The sequence below is a fragment of the Melanerpes formicivorus genome, unplaced genomic scaffold (genome assembly GCF_026170545.1).
Source record: "Melanerpes formicivorus ecotype bairdi unplaced genomic scaffold, bMelFor1.0.p_v2 SCAF_32, whole genome shotgun sequence".
Classification (NCBI taxonomy): Eukaryota; Metazoa; Chordata; class Aves; order Piciformes; family Picidae; genus Melanerpes; species Melanerpes formicivorus.
In genome coordinates, this window is record NW_027142384.1 from 7,037,527 (window position 1) to 7,057,959 (window position 20,433).

At 45.7% G+C, this 20,433-nt stretch overlaps 1 long non-coding RNA gene across 3 annotated transcripts in view; it reads right to left on the reverse strand.

Annotated features, from left to right (window-relative positions):
• LOC137449740 (uncharacterized) overlaps positions 1 to 20,433 on the reverse strand; it is a 106,449-nt gene that overhangs the window by 69,602 nt on the left and 16,414 nt on the right. For all 3 annotated transcript variants that reach the window (XR_010989477.1, XR_010989475.1, XR_010989476.1), the window contains exon 2: positions 1,435 to 1,507. This is a non-coding gene — a long non-coding RNA (uncharacterized lncRNA). The remainder of the gene's footprint in view (positions 1 to 1,434; positions 1,508 to 20,433) is intronic.

Sequence of the window (20,433 nt, forward strand, 5' to 3'; positions counted from 1 at the left end):
GCTACACCCACTGAGGGCATCAGCAGAAGTAAAAGTGAAGCAAAAATCTTCCAGAGTTGCATAAAGCTTAGGGACAGCAGCAAGTACAATACTTAAATCTTAACCTTTTCTATTCAGTATTTATCCGCCACACAAAATGAACCAGCCAGTGCAGGCTGAGCATTCCACAAACACTTGCAGAAAGTTGCAGAAAATTGCAGAAAGCAATGTTCTTGTCCCTCAGAGGAAAAGCTTATGGGGAGGAGGTGGCCTGGCAAAAGCAGATGGATACCTGGAGGTCCAAGACAGGTGGAATTGCCCCTACACAGTAGCAGCACTGAAATGCTAATCAACAGAACCCTGACACTCAAGTCTTTGTGCTTCACATTACCATACCCATGGGCTGCTGCACCATAGCCAAGTAACTGGGACATGGATGATCCTTCTACAGGTGTCAGGTTTCCACAGGGACAGCCTAAGCACCACTCCAAACCTTCCCATGGCTGAAAAGCCACAAGCCACAGCATTCAAAAAGCCAAAGGCCAAAGTGGCTCCAGGGCTGGTTCCCAGGAAATTCATGGGCAGCCCCAGCAGCCTCAGTGAGTCTCAGTGCAGTGCCTCCTGAGGCTAAAGTCATCCCGTGGGGCTGGAGTCATCTTGCTGGTCCCCACTGGGGCTGCAACAGCCAGTGTGAGATGACCCAGTTGGACTGAAACCTCCTCAGAGATTATACTCTATCCTTCAGGAATGTACTTATGCTGCCAGTCAGGGTGTATAAACACTGACAGCAGGCTCAGACAAGTTGCTCACTAATTTAAGCTGTGTCCAAACCTTGAAGAAAATTTAAAGGCAGCTTAGGAGAGGCCCAAGCTTCCACGCAGTGGGTTTGAACACCCCAAGCCACAAGCAAGCACCCTGCATTCCAGTCCGCCTATGCAGGGTGCAGCCACTACACATGCCTTGCAGACCCGTAGCCAAACAAGCCATCCTGGCTGCCCTGACAGTGTGGGGAAGCAGGTATTGTAAAGGAAACATTCATTACATGCAGATGATACAGCAGGTCAGGGTCAGGTGCTTCCTAAGAATAAGCTTTTCCTCCAGTGACTGCCAAAGGAGGCTAGGGGAGAACCGGTACAGTAGTAGGTAATTGCAGCAGTGGTCTAAATCTAGAGGAATAAAGTCCCCTGCTATGAAGCCCAAATACAGACAGAAAAAGGTCTGTGGAATGGACAAGACCTCAACATATTCAAGTCTCCAGCCCTCCTGTGACTGCCCCCAGGCATATCAGCAGTCTAAAATCCTCCCTTCATCCCTGAAGATGAAAAATACTAGGAAATGTGTAACAAAAATGAAGTCTAGAGGTTCAGCAGAAGAGGTCTTACCCAAATGGTGCAGGGAAGCCCAGGAGGGCTAGTACCTCCAGGCTTACAAGTACTGAAAGCCATCACTACTCACCTTGTTTCCCAGGAAACTCTGGCAGAAGCTGACTTCACTTCCACACTGTCTCCTTCTAGCAGTCAGTCGAGACCTACATGACATTACAGCAAAAGAAAAATCAGCAAGGCCAACCTTGCCCCCTCCCTACAACCAAAACTCTTCATTTCCTCAGTTCTTCAAAACAAGGCTGCATCAGAAAGCAATTATATGTACACTGTATCTTATATATCTACTTAAATATTTGTGTATTTGTTTAATAGTTATATTACCTATTAAACAGATACATTTAAAGGGATTGGAGTCTCTCACATACAGCTGATGCAGCAGCATATTCCTCCACACCAGAAGACTGACATCAACAATGAAGCCCTAGAGCGAGCCTGTCCCTAGAGCATGACTAACACCCATGATGGCCCAGCAATGGGGCACCAAAGTGAGCACTATCCAGTCCTCCTGCAATGTTCACTATCAGCTCTAAAGCAATCCCTGAAATGTTCCTGAAGGAGGAAATGCACCTAGGAGTACCACAGAGCCTGGGGTGATGAAGAAACGCCTTTCTTTTGGTGCTTGCCCAGGGCTGGTCAAGAGGTGCAAGGAAAAGGGATGGAGGCAGTGGACCCCTGCTCCATGATGCAGAGCATGCCAGCAGCATCACAGAGAGGATGTGGACGTTTCATTGTGGTGACCTCTAGGTTTGCTGACACCCCACATCACAGCCTGAGGGTTGCAGACATCAAGCTGTTGCTTAGGTCCCCAGCGCTGTGCTGGGGTGCAGAGTGGTGACCCCAGTAGTCTGCCTCCTCATCCTTGTCCCCCTAGACTCACAGATAAGTTTATCCACCCACCTTTGTCCTCTCTTTCCTCTCAGGCCACAGGACCCCTTGTGAGGGCAGCCATATATTAGGTAGCCATATATCACACAGCTGCTCTAGCAGCTGAGCTTGAGGCAGAGCAGGGTTAAGAGGACCTTTATTACCATCAGAATAGCCTCATCACTCAGCCTACTTAACCCAGCCACATTTGCACTGCTAAATTTGGGAGAGTATGAGAAGCATTCCATCACAAGGGGAGGTGGGGGAGGGACAGACAAGCTTTTGGCCTCCTTTAAGGCCCTGCGCCTTAAGTGCTCTGTAATTCAAAGTCCATATCAGGGATGCCACCCCAAGCTGCAGAGAAATGGCCCAGACCCAGCAAACCCGGAGACGTGGTCCCTTAACCCCTTCGATTCAGCACGGGAGTGTGGCTATTTTAAGAAAATGATTGAGTCTCAAGCATTCCGACACAGCTCCCACTGAAATAACAGGTTTCAAAGAGGTATGTGGGGGGAATTCCGGACATCTCCATGCAGCAAAGGAGGCAATCAAATTCAGATAGCCAAGTTTGAAGACCCTGCCCTGAAGTGCTCAACTTGGTAACAGCTAGCAGCAATCTTTATGTTCGAAGTAAGTAGCTTAACTACTCAGGAAAGACAACATCAATACCTGCAGCAAGAAGGGGCCACCATTTACTGGCAGCATCTGCCCTGCAGCACAGACACCTATAAACATCTGATGACCAGGCTTTGCTTTTGAGATCACAGAAGCACATCAAACATCTCTCTCATTCTTGTTGCTGGCAGGTTCAGGAAGGAAAGGCATGTTACGGTAACCTTCCTGGGCTCGTACCATAAACACCATCAGCACCTGCACCCTCCTACAGATGCCCAGAGAAATCTGCCCCTGGAAACCCAACCTATAAAATATCTTGGGGGGGTGTGTGTTGCCCACATCCAAAAAACAAACATAATAATTAATCCCAGAGGATGCCAAGTCTGATGGCGTACAAGGTGAGCCAGAAATCTTCCCTGGCACCATGATGTTCAAGGGAGCTTTTGAGGAATCCAGGCATGAGCCTGGGCAGAGCTGCAGAGCTATGGCTGCTCTCCTGGGACCTTTCCCAAGCGATTTGCAGGCACAACAGAAAAAACCCTAGGCTTGTTTTCTGTAAAAGTGGGCATCAAACGCGCTGACATCAAGAAGGATGATTAAAGACAGCTGAGTTACAAGGAAAGATTAAAAGAACTAAATATGGCCAACTTGGCTAAGCAAGGAGTAAGAGGAGACATGATAAAAGACTCCAGGCATCTGAATGAAGGGAGTGGCATGGCATTAAAGGACTGAATAAAATATCTTTCTGAGAAATGGATCCACCAATGATCTCCCAAGAGATAAGGTACAAGCCTCATTTTTTAGGCATTTAAAAAACCAGTCACTAGAACCAAGGTTTTTCAGGAGAAATCCACATTGCCCTGAAGGGAGCACGCACCAAAGCTTTTCATCTCCAGCACCTGGTGCTGTGAACAAAGTGTGCGACACAAGGGAGCACAGAAAACTTGGGAAGTGGCAAGTATTTCTTTCCACCTCACACAAGAAACAGAGGTATCTTTTCCACCATAAACTTAAAAGAAAGAAAAAAGAAAAGAAAAAAATAAGAAGAGAAAGAAAAAAAAAACCCAGCAAACAAACAAAGGAGGGGGGGAAAACCACATCAACCCAGTAAAAACCAGATATAGGGGCTTGACTTTTTCCCCGGTAATTAAAGACACATGGAATACCATATCTGAGCTGGGTAGCAGTGGTCCTGGGGACTGCAAGCCCAGCAGCTCTCTGGACCCTGCCAGACCCAGCAGGCACATGGGACAAGGTCACAATATCTCAAAATGTATTTCAGTATCTGTCTCTGCTGAGACTGTACCCTTCAGAGAAAGTATTCTCTGAATTCCATGGACCTGATACATCTTAGAAAGATTAGAAGTAAGCTCTAAAACCTGAGAAAACTGCCCAGGAGGGCTAAACCTGTTACACAGGCTATGCCCCCAGAAGCCTCATATAATGCATTAATGTATATACCTAGCTAAATATCAACCCTGTGAAGGCAAAGCAGAGGATTTTGTGCAATTCCACGTGATGTCCAGCCATAACATCTGCCCTCAGCACCAACGAAGGGGTGTACCCAAGGGAAGGAGCTTGACCTGGCCAACAGTATTCACAGAATACAGACATGCACTGTGAGTTTTCCACCAACACCAGTTCAGTTCATCTGGTGTGCCTGGGGGTTGCAAAGAACCCCCCAATGCTCTTTCAGGTGATTCTGCCATGCTGTTCATGATGCAATTTGGCCAGCAGTATGATTTACCAAGCTTGACAACCCCCAGGTCTGTGTACCTGTGAGACTCCTTTACACCCCAACAGGGAAAAGCCAGAAGACATTTGTTGATGGTGCCATTTTAAAACACAGCTACCTTCACGCAATGCCCATATATCATCAAGGAGGTGATCTTGTCCCAGCTTCCCCGGGCTCACCTAACCTGCTGAATCAATGCAGGGCAATTTAAGAGAAAACTAGCTAGGGGAAGGGAAGAACAACAAAAAACTGAGGGGGAAAAAAAAAGGTTGAATAATTTTCTTCTAATTAATTCCCTAAACCAGTTCAGTGGGGTTCAGGCAAGTACTAGAAATCATTCCCTTTTGGCATGAGAAAGATCAGCTGAACTGCAGCATGTGACCACAATCCAAGGCAACCTTTGTTTGCAAGACCAAGAGTGGATCTTTTCCCCCCCCTCTTTTCCCACAGCAACCTCTTAAGACTGCAACTGCCTTTCTCCATGGGAACAGGAGATCCACCGTTTACTGGCCAGGGAGTTTTATAGCAGAGTCAAAACCAAATGTTCACAGAGGATTTTATTATATTTTCTTAAATAAGTGGAGCATTTTAGTACGCAGTCAATCTTCTTGCTTTATGCTTGCTTGTCTCTTTGGGAGGTTGAAGTACACCACCAGGCTGCCAGATTCATTTTCTATATTGAAGAAACATGATTCTACCCAATCTGAAAGGCAGGCCAGTGTGAAAAAAAAAACCAACAAAAAACCTGTTCAAAGTAAAGGAAATTCTGGGGTGAAAAGGGGGAAATTAAAACATCTGAAATTATGACACCTTCTCTCAAAAGATTCCTCTTTCCATACACAGTCCTGTGTTTCCATCGCTGCAGTAACAGTGCATGACATAACCAGGTCCAGGGTACCACTACTGCAAAGAATTAAAGGCTTGCAGGTTCCGTTCAGAAAACTCATTCCTTTCCTTTTGATGTTAATTTTGGGTATCCTTGCTCAGGCCAGGACTGCAGCTTTTCTCTGCTCTCATCACACACTCAGACAGACAGCCCCTGTAGGCCTCACAGCTAGTGCAGCAGAAGGGCAAAGCTCCTCTCTGACCCACAACTCATCCTTCTATGAATGGCTTCGGGGATCAGAAGATGACAAAATTTTGATTCACAAAGTTCCCACTACATGGAGTAAAGGTTATTTTTTTTCCCCATTCAGCTAGTTAATAAGAAAACAACTGTCTTCCAAAACACAGACAAGTTTTCTACCACTCAGAACAGTAGACTGGGACAATCCACAAGTTTAATTAAAAAAAAAAAAAGAAAAATAAAAGAAAAAAATGAAAAGTCTGAAAAAGCAGCAGGGCTTGGTGCAGCAGAGCATCTCCTGCATCATTCACAAATGTGCAACGTAGCAGCGAGGATTGATGGAGAAAGGTGAGTCATGCACCCCCAAGAAGGGGGAGGGAGAGCAGTGGGGAAGGTGGGATCTGGAAAACCCAAAAAGCTAGATCCCTACAGCTCTGCACAGATGGTGCAGACACCCTGGATCCCATCAGGACCACAGCTCACTCCTGTGCTATGATGTCCTGATAACTCTACTGAGTCAGCACAGAAACCACTGCCCATCAGGAACAGTCACCTTAAAATCCAGGGAAGAGCTGACTGTACAATTAACAATCTATAAAGAAACCCTTTTGCTGTTACTCTTAACTGACTTGCAAAGAGCAGCACAACCTGATTCCTGGTGCACAGGTCTGCAGGGTGCAGGTACTTCACATCTCCCACACCTGCACAGCCCTCCCCATCACAGAGCCCTGCTGATGGCAGTAACCACTGCTGCCCTAGACACCACAGAAATTTCTGTACCCCTTCCTTGCTAAAATAATGAAGTGGGGTACATTTTTGTGCTGAGAAGAAGCAACTGCCAGCACAACCTCAGAAACAATGTTTCTTCCTAATAGACTGAGCCCCAGGATACCTTCAGAACTGCCTGGGAAAAACACACTAATGCATTCTGCATGTGGGCAGTGGGATGATATTCATTGAGAATGGCTGGACAGGCAGGTGGGCAGGGAAGCATCTTCTGAGAGCTGACAGAAAGAATAAAGGGCAAGAACCAGCAGGGACAGCCCATCCAGCTTCAAGGCACAGAAGACAACAAGATCCAGCACCACCTCTCTGGGATAACACAGTAGGAGCCCCAGGAGGGAGGTGTGTGCTGGCAAGCAGCCACTTCCCCATGACCTTCTTGAGATATGCTTTCTCACCATGACACACGTATTTTGGTATCCAAGTCAATCCCTGCTGCCAGCCAGCAGAGTCTTTCCCAGCAGCTGTTTTCTCCGGGTGTTTTCCAAACACGTATCCTCATTCTCTCACATGACAGTAACTGTTACCCTGTTTTTGCACAATGTCTGACAAGGTGCAAGAGAGGAGGGGGAGAGGGGGAGGACTTTGGGAAGCTGGATACCTCTGCCTGCATGGACAGCTGCCCCTCTCCTGGGGAAGAGGGGATGCACTTGCCCCTGTGCTCTTGGAGAGGGAACGGAGTGGGATGTAAATGCCTGGACCATTGCTGGAAGCCTGGAAAGAGTTACTGCCACGCTCGAAGGATTTCTGCCTTCCCAACAAGGCAGTAGAGGTGAAGAATGCAAGTGACGCAGCAGCATCCTGCCGGCAGAGGGAAAAGACTAGAGGGGGGAGAAAAAAAAACCACCCAAAAAAAAAATCTTAAAGCTCTTTGGATGAGGTTCAGGATGACTACACTTTTACTGTAAGTGTTTAGTAACTCTGAGTCGCATAATCCTTCTCTGCCCACTTGGGGCCATGACACACAGATTACAAGCTAGAAGAAACGCTTCACACACACGCCCGGCCAAATCCCCCATCCAAGGCAGGACAAAAAAGCCCTTAACAAATTAAGCTACGCTTCCCATTTAAGCAGAGCCCGATTGCTATTTATTTAACAATTTTTAAGTGTTATTTTAGCCTTCCTGGTTTCTGCATGTTGAGAGGCTGTTCCTGGGACAGGAGCCAAAGTCTATTAGAGCAACTCAGCAGTTGGAGAGGGAGGAAAAAGTAGGGTGGAAGAGTGAAGGAAGGTGCCAGGATAAGATTTCATCAGGGTCACTGGCAGCCCACAGCCGTGGAGCTGGAGAAGAGGCAAATGGAAAACTGGAGACAGCAATGGGGAGAGAGTTGGGGTGGAGAGCAATGCCTGGTGTATCACTGTTCTGTGGTCATTGGCAAAGGCTCCTTGCTTTTGGTACACTGATGCCTTGCCCTGAGCAAGTGCCCCAGGAGATGAGCAAGTGAAAGCAAAGCTATGGCAGATCAGCACACACAAGCATCCCTTCTGGGAGGATGACACAAAGTTCTCCACAATGGAGATGCCCGATGCGGGTACCACCCAAGCAAGGCACTGAATCTGCCCAAGAGATGCTTTCACAGGAGAACTGACTAAAGGGAAGAACAACATTAAACACATCCCAGACAAATCCTACTCTAGAGTACTAGGTCCTACTCCTCCTGCCATCACTATGCTTTCAGGTCAGCCTCCAGGAAGCAGGCGGGCAGAGGCAAGATGAATGGTAGTGAAGCAGGACAGACACTGCCCAAAATGAGCAGCTCTCCTCTCTTGACCAGCAACTATTTAACAGGTACCCCCTGATGGGGGGGTTGTGAAACACAGGTTGGCCCACAACCAATCCCTTCCACCTCCACACTCACAAAGTAAATCTTTTATTGGTTAATATAAAATCCCATCTTTCAGCTGTATCAAAGCACAAAATGCTGCTTTAACCACCAGTTTCCCCCAAAGAGCACAAGGTGGCTCCAAGCATGGGCACTTCTTCAGTCTCACATGTCCCTGCACCACTGCTGCCACCAGCCTAGGGCTGACCAGCAGTGAAATTACAATGGCTCTTCTCCATCTGCATTGCAAGGAGGGGGGCAATATAAGAGTGAAACCCAAGGACTCACTCACACACAGCTCCTCTTCTCCAACACATCACTTCACCCATTAGACCCAGGTAGGCAGAAGATGCGTGGTGTCCCCTGGACCAAGCAAGAGCAGACTCTTCCACATGGCCTTTCAAGTCCAAGCAGAGATAAAAAGTGCATAGGCCAGCAAAAGCCTTGCTAAAACATGCTGATAATAATGATTTGGGGGTACAGAAGGAAGGAGCCAAAAAACAGGGCATACCACAGAGCAGCTAAAACACACTAACAGGTTAGAGGTGCCAGCAAAAATCCTGACACTTGCAAGAGCTGGGCAAAAAGGCTGTGAGTCACCAGAGATTTCAGTAGACACAGCCAACAGGACTGTATCCATGAACTCATTAACACAAGCAAGGTAGGGTGCCAGGGTGTCATGACTCCATTCTCCAGAGACATTCCCAAGCTTGGTTCCCATGTGAGCATCAGGATCAGGACCTGCAGCCACAACAGTGCAGACCCAGAGCTGGTGCTGCCCTAAGGTGCCCTCGCCAGCTGAATGCAAACAGTGCTGTTTGCCAAAGAACTCAGTCACTGCAACTCTGCAGGAGGAAGTTTCTCCTCATGCTGGCCAAGCAGAGGTGGTGACCCAACCCAGAAGCCTGTGAGCTCCTGCTAGTCCCATTTTATTTGGTTTTTAATAATATGACACATATTATTGCACAGAGAAACACCTGGAAAATGCAGGGCAAAGGTGATGCCAGCAAATGGCATGCTTGCACACAAGGAGAGTGAGCAGATGGGACACAGGCTCCCCGCAGAGCAGTGAGCCTGTTCCACATGTCCAAGCCAGAGCATCTAGGCCCCCATCACCACCTCAGAACCAGGTTCAGCACCCTACAGGTGCTTATTCTCCTTTGCTTTCATTTTTGGGAATGTGAGCGTTTGAGGCTGTGCCCTTAAGAAAAGGGAGAGTGCTGGGACACTCTGGCTGAATGTTTTGGAACATTAACAAAAACAATCAGATATTCTAAACGAATTTCATTGGTAGATTGGTAGAATGCAACTTTAAGTTTTGAGTTCAGTTGGAACTTTCCTCAGTTCGCTCCTTTCCTTCTCCCTGTCCAGCTCGTCTGCTTCTGGGCTCCCTGCTAGAGTGATCTTGAACAGATAAGCATGTGGCCTACTAATATTCTGCTTTATTCATCTCCTGCCTTTTTCTCTCTTTCTAACCCTCTTTGGGGAAAAAGGGGAGAGAAGGGGGTACAGGGTGGGAACCCTCCAGAGGAGGAGGGAATTTCGTTCCTGTATTATTGTTTTTTTTCACTTTGCTGTACATTTCTGTATATATGTTGTAAATACTGTAAATTGTGTACAGATCCTGCATTTTCCACATTGCTTGTAAATATAGCATTTCCCTTTTGCTTCTCCGGTTGGGCTAGCTGTGGTTTTTTCTTCCTCTTTGTGGGGGAGAGAAGGCTAGGCCTTCTCTCTCAAACCCACCACAGGGAAGTATCAGGGCACTGAGCAAGGCAACAAGTAGGAAAAGAAGCAGAAGGCAAGTCTAGAACAAAATTCCATGAGACAACTGGAGAAAAAAACAGCCAAAGGAAAGTAAGCAGAAGTACACTGAAGAAGAGACACAATGAGGACAAAGACATATTCTGCAAGCTCCAGGACTACAAACTTGCAAGGAAAAAAACAAAACCAAACCAAACCAAAAAAAACAACCTACCAACCAAACAAAAACCACTTATCCTCAGTGCTCAAGGCTCACCCCTGCCCCTTCTGAGCATTTGAGAAAATCAAGACTTTCAGCACCGTCCAAACTACCCACTCCAAGCTGCAGATAATGGGTATTCTGCATCCTAAAGATGCCACTACAGCTTAACAGTTGCGCTGAACAGAGCTCTGGAGCTTTGCTAGCAGTGGTCCTGCCACACCAGCCCTACCACAAGCTTGCCATTCAGCAAACTTCATTTGGTGGTCACTCCTTTTAATCATAGAATCAATAAGGTTGGAAAAGACCTCAAAGTTTGTCAAGTCCAACCTGTGACCCAAGACCTCATGACTAACTAAACCATGGCTTCAAATGCCACATCCAATCCCTTTTTGAACCCCTCCAGGGACGGTGACTTAAGTCCCTGGGCAGCCTATTCCAATGGTTAATAACTCTCTGAGTGAAGAACTTTCTCCTCACCTCAACCCTAAACTTCCCCTGGTGCAGTATGCGACTATGTGCTCTTGTTCTGGTGGCCTGGGAGAAGAGACCAACCTCCACCTGGCTACAACCTCCCTTCAGGTAGCTGTAGAGAGCAATAAGGTCTCCCCTGAGCCTCCTCTTCTCCAGGCTAAACAACCCCAGCTCCCTCAGCCTCTCCTCATAGGGCTTATGCTCGAGGCGTCTCCCCAGCCTCGTTGCCTTTCTCCGGACACGTTCAAGTGTCTCCATGTATTAAGTGATGCCTAGGAACTGTCTGGAGATTTGACTTCCCAGTGCAAGCCCCAGACTGTTAGCCTTGAAAAGGAAATTAATAGCAAATTGCTTGTTCGCCTCTTCATTTTCTCTGTATTTTAATACAGATTACCACAGCTTAATTTTTTAAGCAATCTAGATCAACACAAGTCACATTCAGTGCCAGCATGTCACAAGTGTTTTTTCATGTTGTTGGTTTTTTGGTTGGTTTTGGGGTTTCCTTTTTTTCTTGTGTGGGAGTTTGTTTGTTTGTTGCTGTTTTCCCAGATGAATTTTAGCATCAGTTAAGCTGGAACTGAAGCCTAGATCTTCCCAGCAACATTCACATCTACACCCTCCAAGATAGTAGGCACAGATTCTGTGCTCTTTGCTATGCAGGGATGCAGCAAGGCAAGAGAAGCCTAAAAAATATAGGGGGAAACTCTGCAGCCTACAAAAAAAGGCCAGGCATACCCAGTAGGGCCTCCTATCTATGATCTTCCACTTCAAGGCACTTTTATATCCTCCTGTGATTTTAAAACTCAGCACACACTGTTTCAGCTTTGATGCTATGCATTCTCATTAGCATAACCAATACCAGAATATCCTTTCTTCTTGCAGTAGAACCCCTCTTTTCCCTAGAGGGTACAGCTGGTAGGACTAATCAGACCAAGCATTTAGCATTTAATCATAAGCATAAGTATCAGCTTGAATCATCCAGGCTTGCATGGCTCCAGAAGATTCCCACCAGCTGCAAACACCAGTCAAGTAACATCACTATCAGACAGCAGTTGCTGGGCTATTTGGTTTAGCATCTGCAGAGGAGGAAATCAACTTGCATCACAGCACAGTGACCAATTTGTGGTCAACTATTCCCAAGAGCTGAGAAATCAAGTGCAATGCAGTAATGTTAAAATGTGGATTTAGACCATCAGGAGGTGTTGCGATACTCAGCTTCAGGAGAATCAACAGGGCAGAAACCATGTCAAAACTGGATGCAGAAACACTGGGCCAGAAGAGACACTGAACAGCCACCCAGCCATGAACCCTCTCTTGGCTTGTTTCTCTTCATGCCACTCTCCAAGGCAACACCAGCACAACTCTGCCAAGAAGGAAGCAGGACTTTGCTGCAGTTCCCAGCGATGAGCACTGCTCACCCCACCATTCGGGAAGGGTTGCTGTGCTGCTAACAAAGTGGTTTCTAACGCTTTTTGAGCCAGCTCCAGCATCACTCATTATCCTTCACCACCACCACCAGGAGCTGGAACCTATGCTTTGAGAAATGCCAGCCTACCCTACTGCTACCAGGCATGACAGAGATGATGAACTGGAAGTCAGTGTCCAAAGAAGCAGCTCCCTGTATGCAATTTTCTTCTCAGACATGAAGAAATATTAGGTGCGGTCTCAAATCTGCTATGTTCCGTTCAGGTCTAAACTCTACATGGTGTCCAACCACCTCTCCTTTCCCTACCATTCTTCCTTCCTCCCTCCTGAATCTCTTGTCCAGGCAAAACTGTGTAACCATAATTGGGGAAAAAAATACAGAGACATGTTTCAGCTTTTTCTGTATTAACAAAAGCTCCTTGTCACAGCTCACAGTCTTGACAGACATACAGGTTGTGGCTACACAACAGACTACATGATGAGCAGCAGTACAGCCAGCACCAGGAGAGCAGGTATCTGGCTCCTAAATTACTGCTGAAGACATTATCACATCAAACCACGGCCTGACACCTGTGGGTTGTTTTGTTTTCTCTCCTACATTCAACATATGCAAACCTTCCAGCTATTACCTCCTAAGGAAAGTTTCCTGAGCAGAAGCTTCATCTTCTCAAGCTACTTGCTTTCATATTAAAAATAGAGGGGCTGAGAGTGGATGCTGTATTTCAAGTGAGGTTTTATAGGACAACTGAGACTTTTGGCATTTTTTTTCTGTGGGCTATTCAAGAACTCCTTTTCTAGTTACAGCATTCAACTGCTGATTTACAACCAGCTTGCAATTCACTGTAACTCTCGGATCCCTTCCTGCAGCTAATTTGTTACTGCTCATTTTGCGTACACGCAGCATCCTGTTTCCAAGAGCACTGTTTTGTGCATGTCTTTATCGAATTATTTTCTTTTCTTCTTTTCAAACTAAGAAAACTGCAAGAGAAGATATTTTAAGTAGCACCTAGAGTACCTGAAATGTCTTAGTTGCATTTCATCATCTGCATTCTCTGCAGTCTACCACCTAATCTGCTACTGACCCTCAAAATGCCCTCCTGATCCAACAGTGAACCATTTCTATTAGCTGAAGTACCCACTTACGATGATTTCATCTAGAGTACATTTCCCGAGTTTGTTTATCAAGCTGTTGGGATTTCCTCAAGAACTACTCAAGAGCCTTCAGCACTTTTTTTGGGCAAAGCTACTAAAATACCAGACTTGGTAGGAGTTTGTCTTGTAGTTCTCCATCCGCCTTGAGAACTCGCAACGCCAGGAGGTATCACAGCTAAGAGCTGGCAACTCAGATGATACGAGTCCTGCAGTTAGTCAAAATGTTCTTTAAAGTCAATCAATCAGCTCCACATTCAGGGTCAGGACCACTGTTTTTCCTCAAGTCTCACCTACCCAGCTGTCTCTCCAATGCTATTTCTCTTGGCTGAGATAGGGGTTCAGTGTTACAGGAGTTTACAGAGAAAAGCTCATGCCCAAAGGGTTAAAACTTGTTTTTTCATGACTTTTAGAGCATAACTACAATTTCCATTTGAAACGGGAACACTTCATCTAACAGACTCAGTGGCTCGGAAGGGTAACGCAGGGCTTTGCAGGAATTTGTTGTTTGATTTGTGTTGTTTGGGATTTAAAAAAAAAAAATTAAAACAAAAAAAAAAAAAAAAAAAAAAAAAAAAAAAAGGAAGCAAAGGAAGCAAGAGGAGAAAGCAAAATAACACTTCCAGAAAGTTTTCCGAAGGAAATGAGTAACCACTCGTTATTAAATGATAAATCACAGTCCTCGGGAAGTGGCATTGTCTGTGGTCTATTTTTAATGAGAAAACACCTCTGTCATTGGCACAAGGGCTGAACGTGGCAGGGACTCATTTGTGGACAGCTAGAGCATTCACTGGGTACCACCATCTCACTCCTGCTGCTCCTACCACTTATCATCAACCAAAATGGCACACAAAAGAGAGGCTTAGAGAGGAAAACAAAACCAAACACAAAAAAACCCACCCAAGACAACAAACAAGGGTTACTGATTTCCATGGATGGAGGACAGGAGGAAACACTAGAGACCAGGAAGAGGAACCAGATCTCAAGTCTAGTCTTAGGTTTGCTTTTGTGTTTTCATGTGTGAGGGATGCACATGAAGCCACCAAGAAGCACATCTCTTCTGATCCCAATGTCCCCATATGGCTTTAGGTGACCTCCCACACGTGCCAGCATCCTGTGTCGCCAAGACAAGGAAACGTTGTGCACATAGCCACAGTAAACCCCTTGGCCTCTTTTTCCTGGGATCTGCCACCAAGACAGGGCTTTCCGGGGAAGCACCTGATGCTGCAGCAGTGCTGATGCTGAGCACTTCAAAGTTGCAATTAACCTCACTTTAAAACCAACAAATGAATCCCAGATTCCTGCGGCTAAGAGATTTGTGGACTGGGAATAGCCACACACTGTCAAGGGAAGGGAAGCAGAGGTCAGCAGAGCTGGATAGAGGCTCAGCTACAGGAACAGCCTCAAAACAAAACCAGGGAGACCATGCAGCAAGACTCCTTGCACACCTTTGAAGGGTCCGTTGTTGGCATACTGTGCCAAGCCCCAAACAAGATCTGTTGAGCCCAAGACACAAAGTTCAGATGCAGAGCCACGTCCCCCATGTGCACAAACCAACTCCAACCCAGAATCATACACATGCCCTCAAACTTTCCAAGCCACACCAGGAACAAGCAGGAACCTATGACTGGTTTGAGAACATACAATACACTATGCCTAATTTTACTGTGAGGTTGATCAACCACTGGCACAGCTTGGCCAGGAAAGTTGTGGAGTCTCCATCCATAGACCTATTCCAAAGCCATCTGGTCATGGTGCTGGGCAACTGGCTGTAGGTAGCCCTGCTTGGGCTAGATGACCTCCCGTGGTCCCTTCCAGCTTCAACCATCCTGTGATTCTGTAATTGTAGAGACTTGTGCACTAAATTAGCTTTCATTGACCTAGGGCAGAAAAAACTGTAATTATTCACCTTCTCAACTATTTCTAACATTCTTTCCATAGATGAGGTTTAAGCCATTTTTTCCCCCTTCCTTTTAATAGGAATGCAACCCCACAGTTTGTAGGAGATTATATAACACACACATCCACATCACTTCTCCAAAAGAGCATCTGAAAGCGCTTGTTTGATGATTTTTTTTTCTTTCCTCCCACCCATAAACCACCACCCTGCTGGTCTCATTCATTGTGCAGCATTTTGCAATGAAGCGTAAAAACGGCATTAATCATAGCTCTGAAAAAACACAAACTTCTTCTCTGAGGTTTGAAGTAACCATTTGGAAGGAAAACTTCCAGGAGCCAGAGGGACTGACAAGGCTGGAGACGAAAGTCCTTCTTTTCAAAGGCCAAGTGTATCCCAATATATCCCTTGGACAGCTGCCCTGAGCCAAAGTTATAATACTTTATTCTTCACTTTCAAGTAGCAAGGAGATCTGTTACAAAATCAGGACAAATACCCAAAGTCAATGGGAAGGTTTAGGGAGCAAATGAGTCATAAATCTTACAGGAGACTTGAGCTCTAACTACAGCTTTGGTAAGGACTGATGTCTGAAGCCACAGCTACCTCTCACCTCCAGGATGATGCAGGGACTAGGGCCAGAATGACCAGCTAAGGACACCCATCTCTCGCAGGCAGCACTTGGGACTGAGCACTGGCATTCACCCCTAGCAAAGTGTTGCTTCAGCAACAGGCAGAATTCTACACAGGGATTTGCAAAGGCTATGCCAAAAAATAAAAATCATTATCATCTTTATGTTTTCTGGCCAAACACCATTGGAGAAAATTACCTTCTACGTAAATCAAGCTCTTTGCCACCTCCACAGATTTAGTGTTTCTTGTGGACAGGAGAGGCTTCTGTCAAAGATGGAGTTGGGAAAAAGCATGAGGCTGTTTTCTATGTTATATGCCTCAGCAGAGATTTGCCAAAGGCTTTGGAATCCCTCCACTTTGGAGGTAAAACATTAATAATTTAAACCCCTCCTTTTAAATTAGGAAGGGCACTAAAAGAAACTATTGAAAATGAAAACCCATCAAGCTCACCACCACCTCCAACTCAAACACTGACATTTTCTCTCAAATCCCAAAGTGGTTTGAGCCAGCTGGCAAAGAAGAAATCTACCTTTTTCTTATCTGTCCTTCTGCATTTGCTCCTCTGCCATTAATCTTCCAGGCAAAGCAGTCAACCACAGGGACAGGGCATGCCGAGCATCCTGGTACAGAAAGCCCCAGAATGATGCAACCAGGGGCAGGGGTGGTGCGAGCAGTTGCAAAGCATTTCATAAGGCATACCAAATATTTAAGGTTTATTGTTCTATTAATAGGATAGGCTAGCTCATTTGGAAAGGACCTACAATCTAGTCCAACTCCAAGTACTTTGTATTAAAAGAGCAAGGCAAGGGGGGGGAGGGAATCAATGATTGATCTTTTTTCTTCTTTTTAATCAATAATCCCAGACCCTTGTGCATGGTGAAGGTCTCTGCTTATTCAAAGCACGCACGCCTCTGTCCGCCTTGGCTACTGATACTGTGTCTTATCAGCACGTTTCATTCTTTACCATTCTTGCAAGAGCTCTGCAAAGTTTTAAAAAAAAAAAAAAAAAAAAAAGGATATTATCTTCATCTTTAAGAAGCAAAAAAAGGCTGACAGGGACAGAGCTACCTCACTATCGAGGCTTTTGCAAGAGCAAGGAACAATGTGGCAGCCCAAGATTCAGCATTGTCCAGACAAACCCCAGCAGGGACCCCAGCTCCTTTGTCAGCAACCAGCCTGAGGAACAGCTTGTCCTGTCCTGCTGTCAAGGTGGTCAGATAAAAGCACATGCTCAGACACACATCCCTCTTCCACACAGATGTATGTACTTTAGATGACTAGTCCAAATTTGCAAAGAAAGATGTGCAGAAACAGGGAACATCACCCATTTACTCCATACCATGGCACCTCTTGGGCACTCAACTTGCCAAGCTGAAGACCTTTGTGTTTATTTGAATCCCCAGTGCAGCAACGTAAACTCTACCAGAGTGCAACCTCATGTCTCTGTAATGAGTGATTAAATGCATCTTTTTCTTCAGGAAGCGAGAAACAGGAGGTATAGCTATTCGAAATCTACATGCCAGCCAATCTGGTGACTGAGTGCCATCCCCTGATAGCTTTTTTAGACAGTCATGAACTCTAAATGTATTTTGTCTCCTGCTCCCAGCAGCTTCTAAACAATGTGAGCTAAATATTTACAGAAGAGTCACTGCTTGTTTAAGTTTCAATCCATACTCCCTGAGGTCCAATATGCCTAGATCCCAAAATGACAGCTGATTACAGAAGAGCCTGAAAACACAGCAGAGGGGACCCTGATGCTTACCAGACCTTTCATCTGGACACTTTCTCTGGTGGTTGTTTTGGAGCATCTTTTCCAGCTTCTTTCAAAAGAGGAGGTGTAGCTCCTGCCAGCAAAAGTCCATGCTGAATCAGATGCTTTGGCACAGCTCTGCTCAGCTCCACAGAGCCCAGGGTTTTGGGGAACCCTTGGTATGCTCTGGAGCCTGCTCCACCCCCAACTCACAGCGAGGCAGCTGGACTGCTTCTAGAAATGTAGCTGAAGCATTGAGTTGCTGAACAGCATGCTCTGAGGCCATTCTCCAAGTGTCTGAGGCTGTGCAACCAACCTGCCACAGGCAAGGCATGGCATCACTCTGCTTCAACAAGTCCTACCCCGACTGTCACTTCTGTCTCTCCTCAATTCAGCAACAGTTTTTCCAATTTACCACAGGGTCCACTCCAACGGCACAATAAATCCTCCCATACCTTACAGAATAACTAAGGACACCCAAACTTTTCAGCTAACTGGACAGCCTGCCAGAGGTTGAAAAGACACCTGTACTTATTGACACACTTCTGCTACAAACCAGCCAAGTCGAAGAAGTCATGCAGCAGAGAATGACAGCGCCTTCTTGCATGTGGCGTTACACAGTTGCATGAGTGGGCCCAGGAAAAAAAATAGACTGCGCTTCAGACAGGGAGATTTAATTTTTTTCATCCTGTAAAGTCATATGTGAGCCCAGTTAAACACTTTTGGAGTCTTCCATTTGGGATGTAACTGGGGACTCACAACGGTTCACATAAGATGTGAGGCTATCAAGAAGGCATAGTGCTACGGTGACGCAACCTAAAAGGAGCATCTCAGCGTACATCTTTGCTGTACATCCCAGAGGAACAGCAGAGAGAGGGAGATACCATCCAAGGAAACACACTTCTCAGCATCTTCCGATGACTACCCAAGGTTGGCAATCCCTTCATTCCTGAAGGTTCCTTCAAAAGGAACTGAGCAGAAGGTACTTATCACCTCGTATGAGTGAGAAGTTGAGACATCTTTGTCCAAATCCAGCTACTTAAAACCCAGCATCCGATTTGAACAGCCCTTTGGATGAGTGTTCTTAAGAACTCAAACCTCCCACTGACAACTATTGCTGTGCTCACCTCATCAAGATAATCTCTTTATCTATCAGCACTGTGGCAAGGTGAGACTCAGCAACATTGCTCTGTTCTGGGGCTCTCCACAGGACAAGGGAACCATTCTCCTCTGCCTAGAGATGTTTCAAAGCATTTTGCCCCAGTAAAATAGAAAATGAGGTGTCGAGCAAGAGGACAACTTTTGTCATCGGACAGATCTCGAGGTCAGGTTTGCACCCTGCCATCAAGAGGAGTCTAAATATCCAGCATGGATGAAGAGCCCAGTTGTGCAAAAAGCCCTATCAATGCCATGTGTGCATGCACTACCTAAACCCTTCCTCACACCATTTTCTACCCAGTTGTGCCTATGCACAAATGCAAGAAGGCATCTGATGAAGTTTTATGGATGTGCTCATCTGTGCATGAATACATGCAAATACACAGGATCCCATGCTTGCAGACAAGATAAAAAGGAGACTGCAAGGTGGTAGTTGGAAATAAGAATGAACATTTTCATTAATAAAATCCCAATTACCCAGCCTGCACACAGCCTCTCATCACCATGGAGCGGGCAGAGACATTTACTTCAAAAATGCATTTTCTGTGATCTGACTTAAAGAAAGTAAAGGAGCTACTCCCTGGCTCTCTCATGTTATTTCTCCAAGTCATGAGGGAGAGACCCATTACTGGAAACACACACCTTGCCACACACATTACCATGGCTGGTGAGTCCATTGGATCCAGTCATAACCAGGTGGCTGAAGGCACAACGCGAAGACCAAGGAGCCTTCAAAACCACAGCTGGTCTCCTCCAGCACCATCTACACCGCTAACACCATGATGTTGACCTTGCTTAATGGAAGGCAGACACAGATGCTTCATGGAAAAAAGTAAGATTTTACTGGGGCACAGAAGAGAGAGAGTTTTCTATTTTAATTCACCTAGTCCTAAAAACCAAAAATACAGAGAGATTAAAAAGAAAAAATATAGCCCTCCCCAACCCCTTTCCCCTTTTACATAAATATTGGATCTGAGCACTTTGTGCTCTTAAGGAGTTAAAAATAGGAAATAATATCAAGTCTATGTGCTGCATCTTTTATCAAAGCCTTTTATGAACATCAAAACCAGCTCCTCTGCACTCTTTTATACTTCCCTACTGTCACTCACAATTCATAAAAGGGGACTACAGAGACACAAAGGGTAAAGCACTTCCCAGCACTGTCACAGGGAGCCAGGGACAAAAGTCAGCTCTTCCTCTGAAATCTAAGAGCGATTTTATGATATAATGTCATTTTAGCACAAGAGATGAATAATAGATATTCAAAATATAATAATATTTTCACAAGTAAACAATGCTTTGCAGTGTCAAAGCTTTTCAGCAGCAGCACTGTCAAGCCTTTGCAAAAGGATCGACAGCACAATCACTGTAACACCACCAGGAAGCAAACACATGTGCTTAACTGGAAGGCAGGGTCCCTCTGGCTAAATTCCATCTGTGTTCTCTAGAGACACACATCCAGAACCCCTCTATATATAAAAAAACGAGGTATGAAGATTAACAAGATGAACAAGATACTCTTTACACATAGAATTGACTTCAACCCTGCCATCTCTGAGAGCTGCGATAAACCCAAACCTCTTCCCTGTGTAATGATGAGTGGGTTTACACTCATCTATATTCAAGAGATAGGGGCATTAATTAACTCAAACACCTAAAAAAAACCCAAACCAAAACAAACAAAAAACCCCCACACCCACATTTGGAAGATGGCAGATGCTCAAATATTCATGTTT